This window comes from Dermacentor silvarum, chromosome 1 (genome assembly GCF_013339745.2).
Source record: "Dermacentor silvarum isolate Dsil-2018 chromosome 1, BIME_Dsil_1.4, whole genome shotgun sequence".
Classification (NCBI taxonomy): domain Eukaryota; kingdom Metazoa; phylum Arthropoda; class Arachnida; order Ixodida; family Ixodidae; genus Dermacentor; species Dermacentor silvarum.
In genome coordinates, this window is record NC_051154.1 from 64,275,196 (window position 1) to 64,291,768 (window position 16,573).

General features: G+C 48.2%; 1 protein-coding gene across 1 annotated transcript in view; it reads right to left on the reverse strand.

Annotated features, from left to right (window-relative positions):
• Positions 1–16,573, reverse strand: part of LOC119443576 (hemicentin-2-like) — a 404,290-nt gene that overhangs the window by 16,825 nt on the left and 370,892 nt on the right. The window lies entirely within an intron of this gene.

Genomic DNA, 16,573 nt, shown 5'->3' on the forward strand with positions numbered 1-16,573 from the left:
AGTGCAAAGCTCTCACAATTTCAGGGCGCATGGGAGACAGCAAGAGTTAACAGGCGCCCGTTATTTTACTTTATGACGCCTTTAGACTGGCCTGCACAAACTTTTCGGCGCCTAATGCCGCTTGAAGACTGCATGGTGCGACGTGTTAGGCTTTTATAGTAATAATACACACGTACAGCGACGTGACGCTGTGGGACCACGTACATACATGCGAGCGGCTCACGCACGAGGAGCAGTATAATCGGCGCTGCAAACGCGTTTTCACATTCCCCTCTGGGGCGCGCAAAACAACGGCCGCGATCGTGTGCAAACTGCGTCTGCTCTTCGACTCCCCCGCTCTGTGCGGTGCATTTCGCCTACGCACGCGTTTTACTTTTGCGGGCGCCGCAAGTGCCCCTTCGCATTAATAATATCGCTGATGGTTTGCGCGCTGAAAGCGGCCCTAAGATATCGCCGCGAGACGCCTTGTGCTATAGAGGAGGGGAATGCGCGCGAAACCTCTCTGATAGGAAGGCGGAGGAACCTCTGTGCCGGCGATAACTAACCGCATATCGCGATAAAGTAATAAATATACGAGAAGAATGGAAACCGAGGGGCCCGATTTTTATTAGTCAAATGATAAGAAGCCAACAAACAATATCTATCTATCTATCTATCTATCTATCTATCTATCTATCTATCTATCTATCTATCTATCTATCTATCTATCTATCTATCTATCTATCTATCTATCTATCTATCTATCTATCTATCTATCTATCTATCTATCTATCTATCTATCTATCTATCTATCTATCTATCTATCTATCTATCTATCTATCTATCTATCTATCTATCTATCTATCTATCTATCTATCTATCTATCTATCTATCTATCTATCTATATGCAGCTTTCAGCCAAGCGACCCTACTCGACGAAGAGCGAAGGTAAACAAAAAAGTTGAGCATAAAAACAGCAACGACGAGAGCTTGGAAGCAAACGCGCTTCGGAAAAAAAAAAAGAGGGGGGGGGGGGGGGGGGGGCTGGTGGCATCGTAGCAACGGATCGACAAATAAAGTAATAAATGAGCGGCCCCAAGTGGAAATCCTAGGTGAAAAAAGAAGAAATAAAGAAAACAGGGAGAGTAAGCACATACACGAGACAGCCCGAAACGGGAAGCAAGAGAAGCCGCGATCGGTCGTGCTCAGAATCGGTTGACAGCAACGAGCTCGACGCGCGTTGACGGCCCCAGACGTGATCAGTAAAACAATACCTTCACCAGCTGTTGATGTCGTTTTGATGCAGGTTATAATTTATTTGGCCTTCGCGCGACGCCTGCTCCCTTCGGTGCCTCCTCTCCTTCTACACCGCCGCCGCGGGACAAGCGTTGCATGGGGAAAACAAACAAAAGACCACTGGGAGCATTGCGGACAAAGGGAGAGGGCGCGTCGTTCCTCCTGCCACGGGGGCGCGTTTAAAGTTTCCGCTTCCGCTGAGCGCTGGGACGCCCTTAACAAGGGCTGCCGCTGCAACCCCGCCCAGGTCCGGTTTCGCGGCCCAGTTCTTTATGGGTTCGCCGACGTCAGCGAGTGCCACTTGCCAGCGGACGGCGTGTGGCCGCGACGCCCAAATATACGGCTCGGCCCCCGCAGGTTGACAATCTCCGAGACGGGCCACGCCGGCTTCATAGCGGTGCTGACGCCGCACGCGGGTGCTTTGTGCGCGGCCTCCGGTGCATTGCAAAGCCTCCCATGCCGCCACTACACACGCCCCGCGGGCAGGACGGCTGTGGCTGATGGGGTCGGTCCCGGCGAGCCGCAGACCTCTGGCTCTCTCGGAAGCTTGTTCCGCGAAAGGAGGAAGGGGCGAGATGCTCGCTTCGTATAACGGCGGCGGCATGCTCTCACGGGCGACCCGGAAGGAAGAAAACAAACGGCCGGAAGAACCTTCCGAATGGCTGTGCGAATGTCAGATTACACGGTCGGACGACGCGCGCAGCTTGAACCGCATCGATGCGAGTGAACGATGCGTGTATGGACTAGTGTGATGCAGCACAATCTGCCGAGGGGGATTTTCACCAAATCGATCAATAGCGAGAAGAACCCAGTTAAGTGTTTCTAAAACTTAGAAAAAGAAAGAAAGAAAAGGTAAAGCCATTTATTTTGTTTAGTTAATTATGATTTGATCGCTTTCATTGTGCCAGGTTGACTTTTTTTGCGTCACTGAAATGTCCTTTTCTCTCTCTCTCTCTCGCTGAACATATAAAAATGTGAAGAAAAAGAAGAAAGAACGAAATTGGGCAGAAAGCATTGGAGGACGACTGTCAAAGTCTAACGAAACCTTTGTGGTAGACCTGCTGACATGTGCTGCTGGGACACTTGTTGGTTAGTCTTATTGGTTAGAGCTATGGGACGTGTGGGTGTGTTGATGTTCCGCTGCCTGCAAGGTCGACTTGTTTACAAACCACCTCAAAACACTTGCGATGACAAGCATCACGGCGCTGACATTACCCGCCGTGGTTGCTTAGTGGCTATGGTGTTGGGCTGCTAAGCACGAGGTCGCGGGATCGAATCCCGCCCACGGCGGCCGCATTTCGATGGGGGCGAAAGGCGAAAACACCCGCGTACTTAGATTTGGTGCACGTTAAAGAACCCCAGGTGGTCCAAATTTTCTGGAGTCCTCCACTACGGCGTGCCTCATAATCAGATCGTGGTTTTGGCACGTAAAACCCCATATTTTTTTTTTAATGGCGCTGACATTATTGGGTCCGGCTACTAAGTCACCAACTCTGATTGCACTGGCTCCGGGATCAGCCCATTCTACTAGGCCAGCCATTTGTGTACGCAAAGCGGGGGAAGAGCTACATACGGCTTCAATTCAACGGAAGCAGATAAAATAAGGGAACATACAAGAGAGAAGCACTCACACACGAAAACTGTATCTGGGGCGCGGAAAACAACGGCCGCGCTCCTGTGCAAACTGCGCCTGCTCTTTGACTCCCCGGCTCTGTGCGGTGCATTTTGCCTCCGCACCGCGTTTTACTTTTGCGGGCGCACCGCAAGTGCCCCTTCGCATTAATACTATCGCTTTGAATGGTGACGCGCTTTGAACGGTGACGTCACGCGGACAGCCCGAGAGCCGATACGGACCTTATCATGATCACCTTTTCTCATACGCGTAATACTCGGGACCACAGGCGTCGGCGTACTTCGTGAATGACGTCACAATAAATGAGAGCACGCAGGTTCTCAAGAAGAAATTCCCAAGGAGAGAACCTGAAAGCGCCCTTCCCGTGATTCGCCATTTTATTTTTCTTTCCCTCGTTTGGAGTTCACTGTTCGGCAATGAATATACCAGACATTAAAACCCTTTCCTTTCTCACGCAAGAACCGTTTGTGAACGCGGTTGGCGCATTAGCACCGGCAGCCTGTTTACCAACACTTTCAAGTACGGCTAACGATCCACTGCGAAGTCCACGGCGAAGGCGTGGCAAGAGAACATATCGCTCGACACTTACGAACTGCACCTTATTTCCGACATGCGGTGCGCATTCGCTCATATTTACACATCCAGCTGTTCTAGATGATCCCCTACGTAACCGTTTATTAAGGCGACAGCCTTAGTTGTCTATGTTGGCGGTGCCCTTTGGCGGTGACCTTGGTGAAACTGCGCCACTTTTGGCGAAAAGTGGCCGACGCCGCAAAAATGCTCGGATTGACGTCACATTTCTCAGGGAGGTTACTGTAAACAAAGTAAATTAGTGGCTTTGAAAAGAAACATTTGGTACTTTTCGGTCTGGGTGGCAATCGAACCCGGGCCTCCTGGGTGCGAGACGAGCACGCTTCCCTGAAGCCACGGCTGCTCCACGGCTCTGGCTTACTAAAGGTGTGCCTAGTGCGTGCGCCATTGCACACGCCACATCGCAGCCATCTCGCTGAATAAAGGTGTGGCCTAGTGCGTCCACTAACATGCTGAACGTTTGGTACTACGTTAAGTGTTCGTATGTGGCATTCAGGAGGTCGCCTTAGTGCGACACGTGTACTTCTCATTGAAGCTTGTTATGTCTTGCGACAAGCCTAGCCCCGATTGTATAACCTAATGCATTACCAAAATGTCTTACAAAGAAGTCGAACCCCTATTGTACAACTTCATGTATTACCAAATGTTCAGCAGGCTTTCGTCTTTTCGCGTTACAAGAGTGTAACACCTGCCGGACTTTTTCTTACTAACCTACAAAACTTTACTCGATAGTGCATATATATATATTATCCAGAGTGTGCGGGGCATTTGAGGTCACGTGCTGCAGTGAACGTGAGCCTGGGCTATGTGCAACCATTCACTTGTCTCAGTCCGTTACCGTATTTGAGAGGAGGTACCGTATTTCCAAGATATGACGTAAATACGCAACCCACCATTGGCTATAGCCGTTTTTACATGCAAATAACGTTCGGGATTCCGCACCTACCCACCGCCGTTACTCAATGCCTATAATGTGCTACTGAGCCCGACGAGGTCGCGGGTTCAACCCCGGAGGCGGCAGCCGCATTCTTTACGAGATTCGGGTGCACGTTAAAGAGTTCCAGGGGGTCGAAGCTATTGCGGGGCCCTCTACTAGAAAGCATTCCTCATAACCCACTGTTTCGGGACGTTTAACTCCTTAAGTTATTTTGATTTAGTTTATACTAGTTTAATTTAATTGTGGGGTTTAACGTCCCGAAAGTGCCACATTGTCTCATGTGCGCTTTGTGCACATGAGACAATGTGCACTTTCGGGACGTTTCTCATGTGCACAAAGTGCACATGCCAAACGCCGTACAATAGAGGGCCGCGGAATATCTTCGACCACCTGGGACTCTTTAACGTGCACCCAAATCCCGTAAGGAATGCGGCCGCCGCGCCCGGGATTGAACCCGCGACCTCGCGCTGAGCAGCTCAACACCAGAGCCACCGAGCTACCACGGCTGGTTACAGTTTAATTCCCCCCCGTTTCCCCCCCCCCCCCCCCCCCCCTCCGACTATACCAAGAGAAGTCGTTCACTCCAGTTCTCGTTGCGAGCTCACTTAAATCGGACCCCGGGCCACGCAGAGCGTAAAACAGCATCAGCGGAAGCCGCCGCACTGAGTTAACTCGCGTCACCGTCAGGGCAGTAGTACAAGTGTTCCCCTGCCAGAAACAGTGCGCGTGCATTGCGTACGACGTCCGAGTGTTTCCCCAAATTGTAGTGGCGCGGCGTCCAAAGCGCAGAGCGCGTGCAGCCGTCGTGGCATCAGCAACGAGGCCCGATGTCTGCGGACACCCACGCGTCGGTCGTAACTGGCGCAGGATATCGTCCGAGCGCGGCGACACTCTAGAGGCGTCGCGCGCGCACGAAGTCATCGCTCATCGCAGCCAGGTAAATCCCCGCGAGAACAGCCCCGAGGCAGCCGCACGCTCCGGCAGGCGAGACGAACACGCGCGCGCGCGCGAACGCTCAGATTTGAGTATATCACTGGAAAAAAAAAAAAAAAAAAAAAAAAAAAAAAAAAAAACACCTCGCGAGTCACTCAAGGGGAACGCAAAACCACCGTCACCTCGCATACGGCGTTTGTAATTCATAATACTTTTCCCGGGAACGATGGAGCATTTTTCAGGAGCCCTTGAGCCGGGCTTTATCATCTCCCGCTGACAGCGGAGCGGAGGGTGATGGCGCGCGGCTGGCTGTCGAGTGCGCCGAGCGCCCTCGAGTTGAAGGACAGCGTGGCAGCGATTTGGAGCGGCACATCCGAGAGGACTTTGCTGCGAGCGCTCTCGGCACTTGGCTCCTCTGTCGTCTTTTTCCCCTCCCCGTTGTTCGCGCGGCGCTTGCGAATGCGTGATCGGGCTTTCGGCTGTTGTCACACACGGGCGGCTGCGGTGTCAATAAAATGCCTCGGCTTTCGTTCTCGCGGGCCGGACAGCTGCCGCCGTTCAGCCTTGTCATCTTCGGTTTACTTCTTTGCCTTATTCAATGACAATGGTCATAGGAGTGTCAGAGGGTAACCTATGGCCACTCGCCGTTTTAGGAGAGAAGCCCCCTGCCTGCTGAATACATTGCCTTCGACAGCCGTTTACAGATGGCGTCAGTGTTCGGTGATGGCCGCTGGAAAACGGTATACATTGGAAGCGGCGATGCCTTTTACATTGAAATGCGGACGGAAAGGAAAACAGCACGCGCCTGTGTTTCATTTTTTTTTCGCCTCACCTAGAATAAAGCAGAATGACTATTTTCCGCGGAAGTTGATGCACTTGTGAATTCGTTGCAGACACCGTGAGAAGGCATTTGAACGACGTATAGATTGTGTATAGACTGCGCATCATAGAAAAGAGGTTGAGATGGCGTATATAGGGCGGAGAGGAAACGCCGAGTGGGTGACATGGTATCGCTGAACACGAGTCGTCTTAGTATTGCCATTGCTGGTACGGATAGACGCAGCGGTGTTTTATCCCTTTTACTAGAAGAGCAGATATAAGCGGGAAGCTACTGCGCTTCTATATACTGCACATTTTGTTTTCCTATATAGAGACGACGGCTTTGTAATCTGATGGCTGGGACGAGCAGGGAAAGAACGGACGTCTGTAGCTTTAATAAAACGTGGGTATAGAATTGAGGGACGATGGTTTAAAGCATCAATGAAGCATGGAGCTCAGGCGAAGTCCCAGAAGAATGGAAAACCTCACAAGTTATACTAATACCGAAACCGGGTAAACCCCCCAGCTGATAGACCTTACGGCAAATTTGACTTACATCATGCGTGGGAAAGGTTGCTGAACACGCAATCCTTAATAGATTAAAGGACCACTTAGAGGACAATAACATATACACTCACAACATGCTGGGTTCTAGGTCTGCACTATCCACGCATAATGCAATGAAACAAATCAAACACCACATACTCGACGGATATTCTAGAGATATACTAAGGCCATACTCGGATTAGACTTGGAAAAGGCGTTCGACAACATTAAGTATGAGTACATCCTTAAAACGATAGAAGAGATTGGACTTAGGTTGAGGATGTATAGATACATCAAATCCTTTCTAGAAGCACGCACAGGGAGGTTAAAGGTCGGACACACAAACTCGGAAGTGGTTCAGCTCGGAGATCGAGGAACACCCCAAGGATCGGTGGTCTCGCCCGTCCTCTTCAACCTGTGCATAATTGGTCTGTCCAGAAAGCTGGGCAACATTAAGGGCATTGACCATACCATATATGCTGATGACCTCACTATATGGTGTGCTGGTGGCAGTGAAGGCCACATACAGGACGCGTTGACTGAAGCGATCCGGACGGTGAAAGTATACCTGAGACCCACTGGACTCAGGCGCTCCCCACATAAATCGGAACTGTTACTTTATAGACGTGAAAAAGGTGGCAGGCCTGAGGGCTGGAAACCTCTATCGTAAATCGATATACACCTATTTACAGAAAATGGTGTCAATATACCCAGAGTCAACGTGATCAACCTAGGGTACTAGGCTTTTTCATTGATGCAAACGGTGGAAACCATACGGAGCTCAAGAAAATCACCCTTAAAACGGAGAAATCCTACAGCATGATCAGACGCCTGGCAGGAAGACACAAATGCATGAAAGAAGATAACCTCATCAGGTTAATGAACTCTTTCGTACTCTGTCATATCTCATACGCCGCTGCCATGTACAAATGGACGCAAGTTCAACTAAAAAAGCTTGACGCGGCGATCAAGATGGTTGGTTAAAGTGCATTGGGGCTCCCAATTCGAACCAGCACTGAAAAATTGCTCAAGTTAGGAGTACACAACATGACCCTGGAGAATGTGGAGGCTTAAGAAAGATCACAAAAGCGAGACTATCTGCAACCAGCACGGGAAGATCAATCCTAGACAAGATCATGATCAACCCTATTACGGATCAAGAGAGGTACACTAAAATTCACCAAGACTTCGCAGACAACATAATTGTCACACCGCTACCCAGGAATATGCACCCAACACATAATATCAACAGGAGGGTTGCACGAGCCAGAGCGTTGCTCAAGAAATGAATAAAAGGGGCAGATGAGCCTGCTTTGTTGATTCTGCTGCCTACAAGGATCGAACTAAGTTCGTGACGGCGGTAGTAAATCACCAGGGCAAATTCACCAACTGCCCCAAGGTTTACGATAACAAACCTGAAGTCGCTGAACAAGTTGCCATTGCATTAGCACTAACAGACGATAGGTACACAGAAATGTATAGTGACTCGAAAACGGCTATCAGAGCTTTCAGCAGGGGCAAGATAACCCCACGGGCTGCGAGGATGATTACCGCAAGACAAACTAATGCATGATACACATTACATTTATTGGTTCCCGGCGCACCTTGGTTCATTTGATGACCTTCCCCTCAATCCAACTGAATCGGCCGACAGCGTCGCCCGCTAACTTACAGACCGGGCCGCTTTTACATATGGCTTTGATTCTGCTGGACTGGAGAACCTACAGAGAGATACGCTCATTACATATAATGAAATCACAAAACATTACTACATGGGGAGGAGGGAGTTTGCACCCCCTCACATTAGACTAAATAGAGCACAAGCAGTTACACTTAGGCAATTACAAACACAGTCATATTATTGACCTGCACAAATGAAAGCATGGTATAACATTGAAGACAACCCGCCGGGGTAGCTCAGTCAGCTAAGGCGTTGCGCTGCTGAGCACGAGATCGCGGGATCGAATCCTGGCCGCGGCGGCCGCATTTCGATGGAGTCGAAATGCAAAAACGCCCGTGTGCTTGCGTTGTAGTGCACTTTAAAGAACCCCAGGTGGTCAAAATTAATCCGGAGCCCTCCACTACGGCGTGCCTCATAATCAGAACTGGTTTTGGCACGTAAAATCCCCAGAAAGAAGAAGAACATTGAAGACATGAATATTATATGCAAAGCATGCAAAAAGGAGATACGCACAATTGAATATATGCTCTGGGAGTGTGGGTCGCTCGGCCCTGGCATTTCCCGGGATCGGTTTTCAGGAATGACTAAATCCCACGACCATATCACTCAAGTACTGGCTGTCCAGTACGGCCGTGATAGGGCTAGGAGGCTTGACCTCCCGGTCCTAACATGGGACTAGCCAGGCAGGTGGCAACACCCTGTACAGGACCAGAATAAAGTTTTTTCCATGCAACCATTCCATCTATATACGTAGCAGGAGGAATGGAGTGGGCGCGCAACAGGGAAGGGCAACGTCGGCAGCATTTCACTGGCTCGAACAGCAGGGCTCGAAGGCGGGTCCCATGGCCTCGGGAAAGACGAGCACCGTCTCGAGCGTTCGAGGGTCGTCACAGATTACCGAAAACGCGCGCTCCTTCTCTCTTTCATGAGGTTTTCTTTTCTTTTTCTTTTTTGCTGCAACGTTATTGTAATTCTCCTCCAGGGCATCTACCGTTTTTATTTCTTTATTATTATTTTTTGTGTGATGTGATAGGCTAACTGTTCTCTCCGTCTTCCTTCCTTTACAGGTCTTATCTTGTTTACTGCATGCAACAGCAAGTCGTGAATATTGCCGTGCTTGCTGCTAGTTTAGACATTCCCTGTTATCTACTGTTTGACACTGTTGCTCACGGGCTTGTATTATTCGTTGTAGGAATGATCCTTTTCCTCATTTTTACATGTTAAAATGCTTTACATATAAAGTATCATTCTTACTTTGCCCGCTGCGATGACAAAGCGGCTATGGTGCTGTGCTGCTAAGCACGAGGTCGCGGGATCAAATCCCGGCCGCGGCGGTCACGTTTTGGTGGGGGCGAAATAAAAACATACCCCTGTCGAGTGCATTGGTGGCACGTTAAAGATCCCCTGGTGGTCAAAATTAATCCGGAGTCCCCCACCAGGGCGTGCCTCATAATCAAATTGTGGTTTTGTCACGTCAAAACCCCATAATTCAATTCATTCTTGCCTTTCGCAATTTGTTCTGATTGTGAAATGTATGCAATAACTGTGAGAGATATACGAGAGCTATGTCATGTAGGTTAGCACAGATTTCCATCGGGCAGCAATATTGAGGCTGCTTGATTGTGCTTCTGACATCATGCCATACGACGTCGAATAAGGTGCGTTGAATTGAATCTCTCTTATCTTTAGTACTTCGTTTTATTGACAGTCAGTGATGGATTATGCCCTTCTTGCACTGGCAAATGTCCGCTTCTTTTAAGAACTAAAACATTTCAGAGGGTTAAGCACCAAGGAAGTGTCGGTGTTCGTCGATACATACTGACTATCGTAAAAGAAGCTATACGAGGAGTTTATGCCAACGCACAAGGCGATTGTTTGGACGTGGTCGGCTTGTCGAAATAAGTTTTGTTCTAGGAAGGCACAGCCGCCATACACTGTTATTATGCTAGCCTTTATAAATACAGCAGCAGTGATATGTTACCCAGGATAACTGTAACGACCACGTTGGTATTTCCGTTTTGCTTATTTTCCATCAGGTATGAAGGCATACCACCTAACGTAGTAAAATTTGCAGCACGAATGTTTAGGGTAATTGCGGCAGGAATGATGTGTCGTTTAACACGTTACAGGATGAGGCTTAGTATAGCAATTACCATTAAGCTGTTCCTGTAAACTTTACTTTAATCAATATTACCGCTAGATTAAAAAATGATAAGGAAAAAAACAAACTCGGCTATGCAGCTGAGCCTAAGGTAACGGGTTTGACTCCCTGCGCGCCCAGTTCTGGGTGCTCAGCGTCTAAGAGAGCACAACAACAAGGTGAAAAAAATGTGCAGCGATTCACTGCCATGAGAGCGGGTGCACGCCCCATGTTTTCATACCTCCTGTAAAGTTTATCGTGCCTCGGAGAAGTCTTGGTCGCTCGATTGTAGAGGCTGCGGAAATGCAGCGTGATGATTTAGTCTATGTGAGCGCACCATCTATTTCACTTACAAGCTACGAATTGAGATATTTAAACAATGCGCAAGGCAGTTTTGGATGAATGGTGCTTTGCGCATGACACGCGGTGTTTGTCTGAAGATTTCTTTCTTTCCTTCTTCGTATTTATATCTAAGCACTTTTTGCATTAAAGTTCAATTGAAGCTAGCATGTGTGTTTCATACTTGACTTGTTTCATACTTGAAGCGCAAGAAACATGGACACAAGAAGGAAAGCCAGATAGGACGAGCGCTATACTTCAAACTGTGTCTTTCGTGTTTCCTTGTTCCTGTGTCCCCGCTAATTTTACCCTACCTGCCACTCTGGGTGCATGTTAAAGAAACCCGTGATGGTCAAAATTATTCGCCTCCACTCCACTCCGCTCATTCATTCTTACATCGCTAAAAGGGTGTATTCTGCATAAATAAAAAACGCTGCTAAGGGTGAAATTCACAACATTACACCCCTGGCAACATCAGGCCCTCGCATGTGTAATTACAAAATGACACCTTTCAGGCAGGAATAAATTACGATTCAATAATATGGTCATTACACTAGCATAATACAACTCGCCCTTATAGCCGAAGTTCGGAGGGCACCGCTCGGAACGGCGAGCACTCGTGTGTTTTGCATTTCTGCTCCAGTCATCTGCGCAGTCATCCAGGCACAGCCCACGAAAATATGCCATTTGTACAACATTGCAGATTATAAGGGGGGTGCAGCATGTCGTGTTTCGTCAGAGTTGCGCATGCAGTATAGGCAAAAAAGAAAAAAAAAAGAAACAAAGAAACCTGGTCGATGGGGTGTCGAGGGTATTTCGTAATGGTTAGATACAGAAAGCGGATTTTAAAGGAAGTGCTCAGATCAGCCCCCCTTCACGACTATCATAAATGGAATGGCCGCAGTTATATTTCTTCCTCTGGGGTTTCCACGTTAAGATGTTCTGGCAGTGCTCATTTTTTTTTCATTGCTAGCAACGGTTAGTCGACAGGCTGTTGAGGCGCTGAATACCGGCGCTTTCGTGGCCGTGAAGAAATTCACATATGCCTTAGTCATGAACTCAGGAGATGTAACTCAAGACACCTGGACGTCTAACAAATGGTGGACTACGAAGGGAATATTAGTGGCACTTCATTCTGACCAATGCTCTTGGACGTTTCTCTTTCTGTCTAGTTTCCGATTACCCCATATTCAACAGAAACACTTAATGAGGGTCCGTTTTCTTTCTTTCTTTTTGCTTCGTCTCTTAGAGTCGGTTAGCGCTATTGCATTTCAACGCTTTCATCCATAAAGAATGTGTCTCCCACCTTTATGGAGGAAGGAAATAATTAGTCAAGCGCAAATTTGCCTTGGCCAAGTTGCTCATAAGCGGAAATATAAACTTCAGAAAAGTAGTCCACACGATAGTCCGCGCGATGGTCCCGAGGGCAGCAGCCTTACGAACTGCGGGGGCACAAGCGAGGTACGGAAATTAGATTGCCACGCCAGGAGCAAAGCACTTGCCTTGATGAAGACGATGCGCGCTTCTTCTGAGGGGGATTTGCGCTATCTAGATTGATTTTGACGTTGACGCGCATATACACAATTCTATGCAGTTAGGTGTCCGCTGCTCGCGCTCAGATGGGTACAGAAGCAAAGAGTAAAAACTCAAAGTTCAGTTACGAAAAAAAAATCACCAAGGAAGATTATATCACTTGCTATGAGAAATTTCCACGCACGATGCAAACAACGATGACGGGTGTCTATAGTAATAGCCGTGCAACGCCAGTTTTCACTGCAGTCGTAAGGGGGATGTAAATTCTTATACCTCTACGTGTGAAAGATGACGAATGTTATGCGATGTCTTCCTTAGAACAAAGCTCTCAGGAGTTGCGGCACGAAGGCGTTATCAGGCGCTGGCGATGGAGCCTGACGACTATATATACTTGCTCGATGGAGCTTTAAGCGAGTAAAACATTGCGAGGGAGTCGTGTCACAGGTTTGATAGGTGCTTGTAAAGTGTGGCTTATTTTGAAAGACGAAACAGTGAAGCAGCAGTAACAGTTTGGAAGGGCGTACGAATGTCCAATTACGCAATTTACGTTGGCCACAAATACAGGGCACTGATCTCTGCAGGCTGGAGAAAGTAAACAAAGATATGGACGAAAATTAAGTACACCGCATGAAAATTAACAAAAAGAAAAAAAAAAGAAAGAAAAAACTTATAGAAGTGAACAGCTGTAGAATGGTTGTAATCGTATCGTAAAGAAAAAAAAAAGAAAACAAGTAAAAGAAGAGTCCTTACGTATGAATGTTACCAAAGTTATCCGCAAAGTTATCTGAAAACTCAATTACCCCAGCTCTGGGCGGGATAGACCGCTACAGAAATGCAATTTCAAAGAAACGTCATTTTTTTCTTCTTCACTTATTAATATTGACACGTATACATGTTTATATTTCGCCGGTGGCCGCTTTCCACCGGCTAACAAATGTTAAACGTTATCGCTCGGCGCAGGACGCGCCTGTATCGGAAGTTTCTAGAACGTTATCGATGCTTCTCTCCGTTGCCTGTTTTCACCGACGCTTATGTTATCTGATTGTATGACCGACGCGAACTTTCTGGAAGACCCGCGGGCATCAGGGATTAATCTGGAACCTCCGATGACTCAGGTATAAAAGCCGACGCGTTTCGCCGCAGATCAGATTTCGACGACCGCCGACTGTGTTCGCCGCTTTCGTTGTGCTTCGAGTGTAGCTTGCTTTTGTGGGCACAGGTTCGCCCTATAAAGAATTAGTTTCGTCATACACAGTTTTACGACTGTTTACTTCAGCGTCACTACTACGTGACAATATGCTGGTTTAAACATTGTTAAAGAGAGTCTGTTAGATATATAATTTCATTCGTGGAGGCATTTTTTTTTCTGCAGACAAGCCCTTGGCGAACAGCTTAAGCTGTTCATGAAGTCAATTGACTATATGACTGGTGTGTTGTCATATACATGTAGTGTCTCGCTATTAAAACATGAGAGCATATACCTGCAATTAAAGCAAGGAAGCCATTGGCCAATGATTACTAAAGTATTTTGCGTACAACTTTGACTTACGCGACTCTTTTGATACGCCCTGTCAAGCTTTTTTGTACAGCTGATATCTTGTACACGCCAAGCTGGACGATGCGGTATCCCCGCATCGCGTGAGATTGGACGGGCGCGCAAAGTGGGCAGAGGAAGAAGGCCAAGCAAAGATGGAGGGAGTGAAGACAGCGAGAGAGGACAGCAGTTGTTGTGCAACACGCGCCGCACCCACTTGGGGCGCGATCGGAGATCTTTGTTCGTTTCGCGTTCTGTTCAGTTACTGCAACGTCACAAAGTGACAGTATGGAAAATTTGTGACAACGGGAGGGAGAGAGAAGCAAGTCGGCAAGCGGCGAACTCCCCGGGCGTTTGTCGTCCGGAGAGTTCGTCGTTTTGGTGACGTCAAAATGATGACATGCTCCGGTCAATCATTTTTTTTTTTCACGAGTACGTCGTCTGCTAGCAGCAGAACGCGACGAGAGATGTGAAGTTCAAGTGATCATCCGCTCGCTACGAGACCGGCTTCGCATGTCACGTCTCGTGGATTGGATTGGATCCAAACGGCGGCTGCGGCTACGGAATGATTTGCCGCTTCCCGATTGGCTGCGCTCTCCCTCCCGTTCTCAAAAAATGTTGCATACTGCAACTTCGTGACATCGCAGCAACTGAACAGAACGCGAAACGAACAAATATCTCCGATCGCGCCATTGCTCCCTAAACATGCAGGAAACGCTTCAAAGGCTCTATTCTGGACACGCATGGCGGCTGCATGGCCGCCATTATCCGCCATCTTGGCTGTCTCATTGGCTGTCCAGAGGTCACGTGTTTTGAAATTTGTGCCGGGAAACGGAAGTTTTGCAAAATTCAATTTAGCGTTTTCGTCAGAATGACGAAGCGTGACGTGGAGCTGCAAGTTTTATCGACTAATACTTTTCTGTGGTCCTTGGCACCTATATTGCGACTTTAGCGCTTTAAAAAGAAAGTGGACGGTAGCGTGCAGAAGCTCGTGCAATGCATCTGCAATTTCGCGAATATGTGGTGGCGTTCCAAGATAGCCGGCATGTCAGCTTGTTCATTGGCTGATGGAATATCCCGTGAGGGAGCGTCACAGGAAGGGCCGTTTCGTAAACGTCAATTTGACGTTGCGTGACGTTGCGCTGGGCCGCCATTGCAGAGATTTTCCGCCATAATTTGTGGTGCGACGAGCCGCGCGAATTATGGTAATGAGCGGCCATATGCAATGGCAGTGGAGAGGCATGAGTATCGCCGCATTTCCCCTGTCATTTCGGGCCATAAAAATCTTTTGTTCACAACGCGTGCTCATAGCATTTGCATCGCTCTCGGGTGGTGTTCGCATTTGTGTTTTGCACCATCATTTTTATTAAAAACAGGTTTACTTGAAATAATATTGGTTGAAACTAGCAAACGTTCTGCGACATTTTGCACTTTTCACTATTGCGTTTGTATTGTAATCAATATTAATGACTTTTCGCGTCATCAAAGGCTATGACAATGGTGACTTTTTAATTTATAAAAAGAAATGTACGCAAGACGGCGCCTTGAAATTTCCTCTCGCGGTGCCAGTAAGCAGCGAAGTGCACAAGAGATGGCAGTACTGGCTCTTGCGTCGCTCAAGTGGATACCTGTGGCGCGCGCAACGCTATCGATGATATTCGGCCGTTTCTCAGCCAAACGAGTCGGGCTGAGTCACTTGCGGTTCACGAGATAGCGATAATGCGGCCTAGATCATGCGCTGATCATCACTGGTAGGTCGCGTATGTTGTCTCAAGGTAGAAAGCAAGTGCGTGGGCGCCAATATACGATGACTCATTCCGTTTCCCGAGGACACGCATCCTAGCTAATGAAGCAGACGACAGGTTGTGCGCATGCAGACGGAAGCGAGAAACGATTTTTATGGAATAATCGCACGCTTTGAGCTAGCTGCTTTATTTTTGCTGGGGAGGAAAACTGTTTTCCTTTATCAAGAACGCTAGCTTTAATGCCTACATTACAACTTCTTAGGCGAAACGTCAAATTTGCGTCACGTTACGAAGGCAAAACGGGGCCATCAGCGCCATTTTGTAAGCGTCACGCCTACGTCACGTCTCGAAGAAAATGGCGGAATGTCCAGAATAGCGGCTCTAAACTTGACTGATAAGCATCTGCAAAGAAGGGGCCGTATATTAAAAACGACGCGAGCGCTGAGCAGGCGACGTGCTACGTCAGAGCAAGAACGTCCCGTGTGAGAAGCGGCGCACGTGGCCGGTGCTATACGAGATGACTCGCAGAGGCCTGCAAGATAAGTTTGGGAAACAAGTAATCTTAACGCAACTTGCACTGTCACTTGCAGTTCGTACAATACAGAGCTTCAGCTAAACGCTTAACGGCCTGCTCCGCCCAAACCGGCGTATGCTAGCAATTTTCGCACAGCCACTTAGCCTGAACGCTAGTGCGCGTGCGCTCAGCGCTAATGCCGGCTCAGGGTGCGCAAACATGGCTTCTTGGTTGTTTTGCAGCAAATCAGATAGCGTATCAGTCGCTTCTCGGCAAGACACGCTTTTGAAGCAGGAAATATACGTAGTTCCCTGCAGTTTCTCAGCGCGTGAAATGTGAGTAGGGTGGAGTGT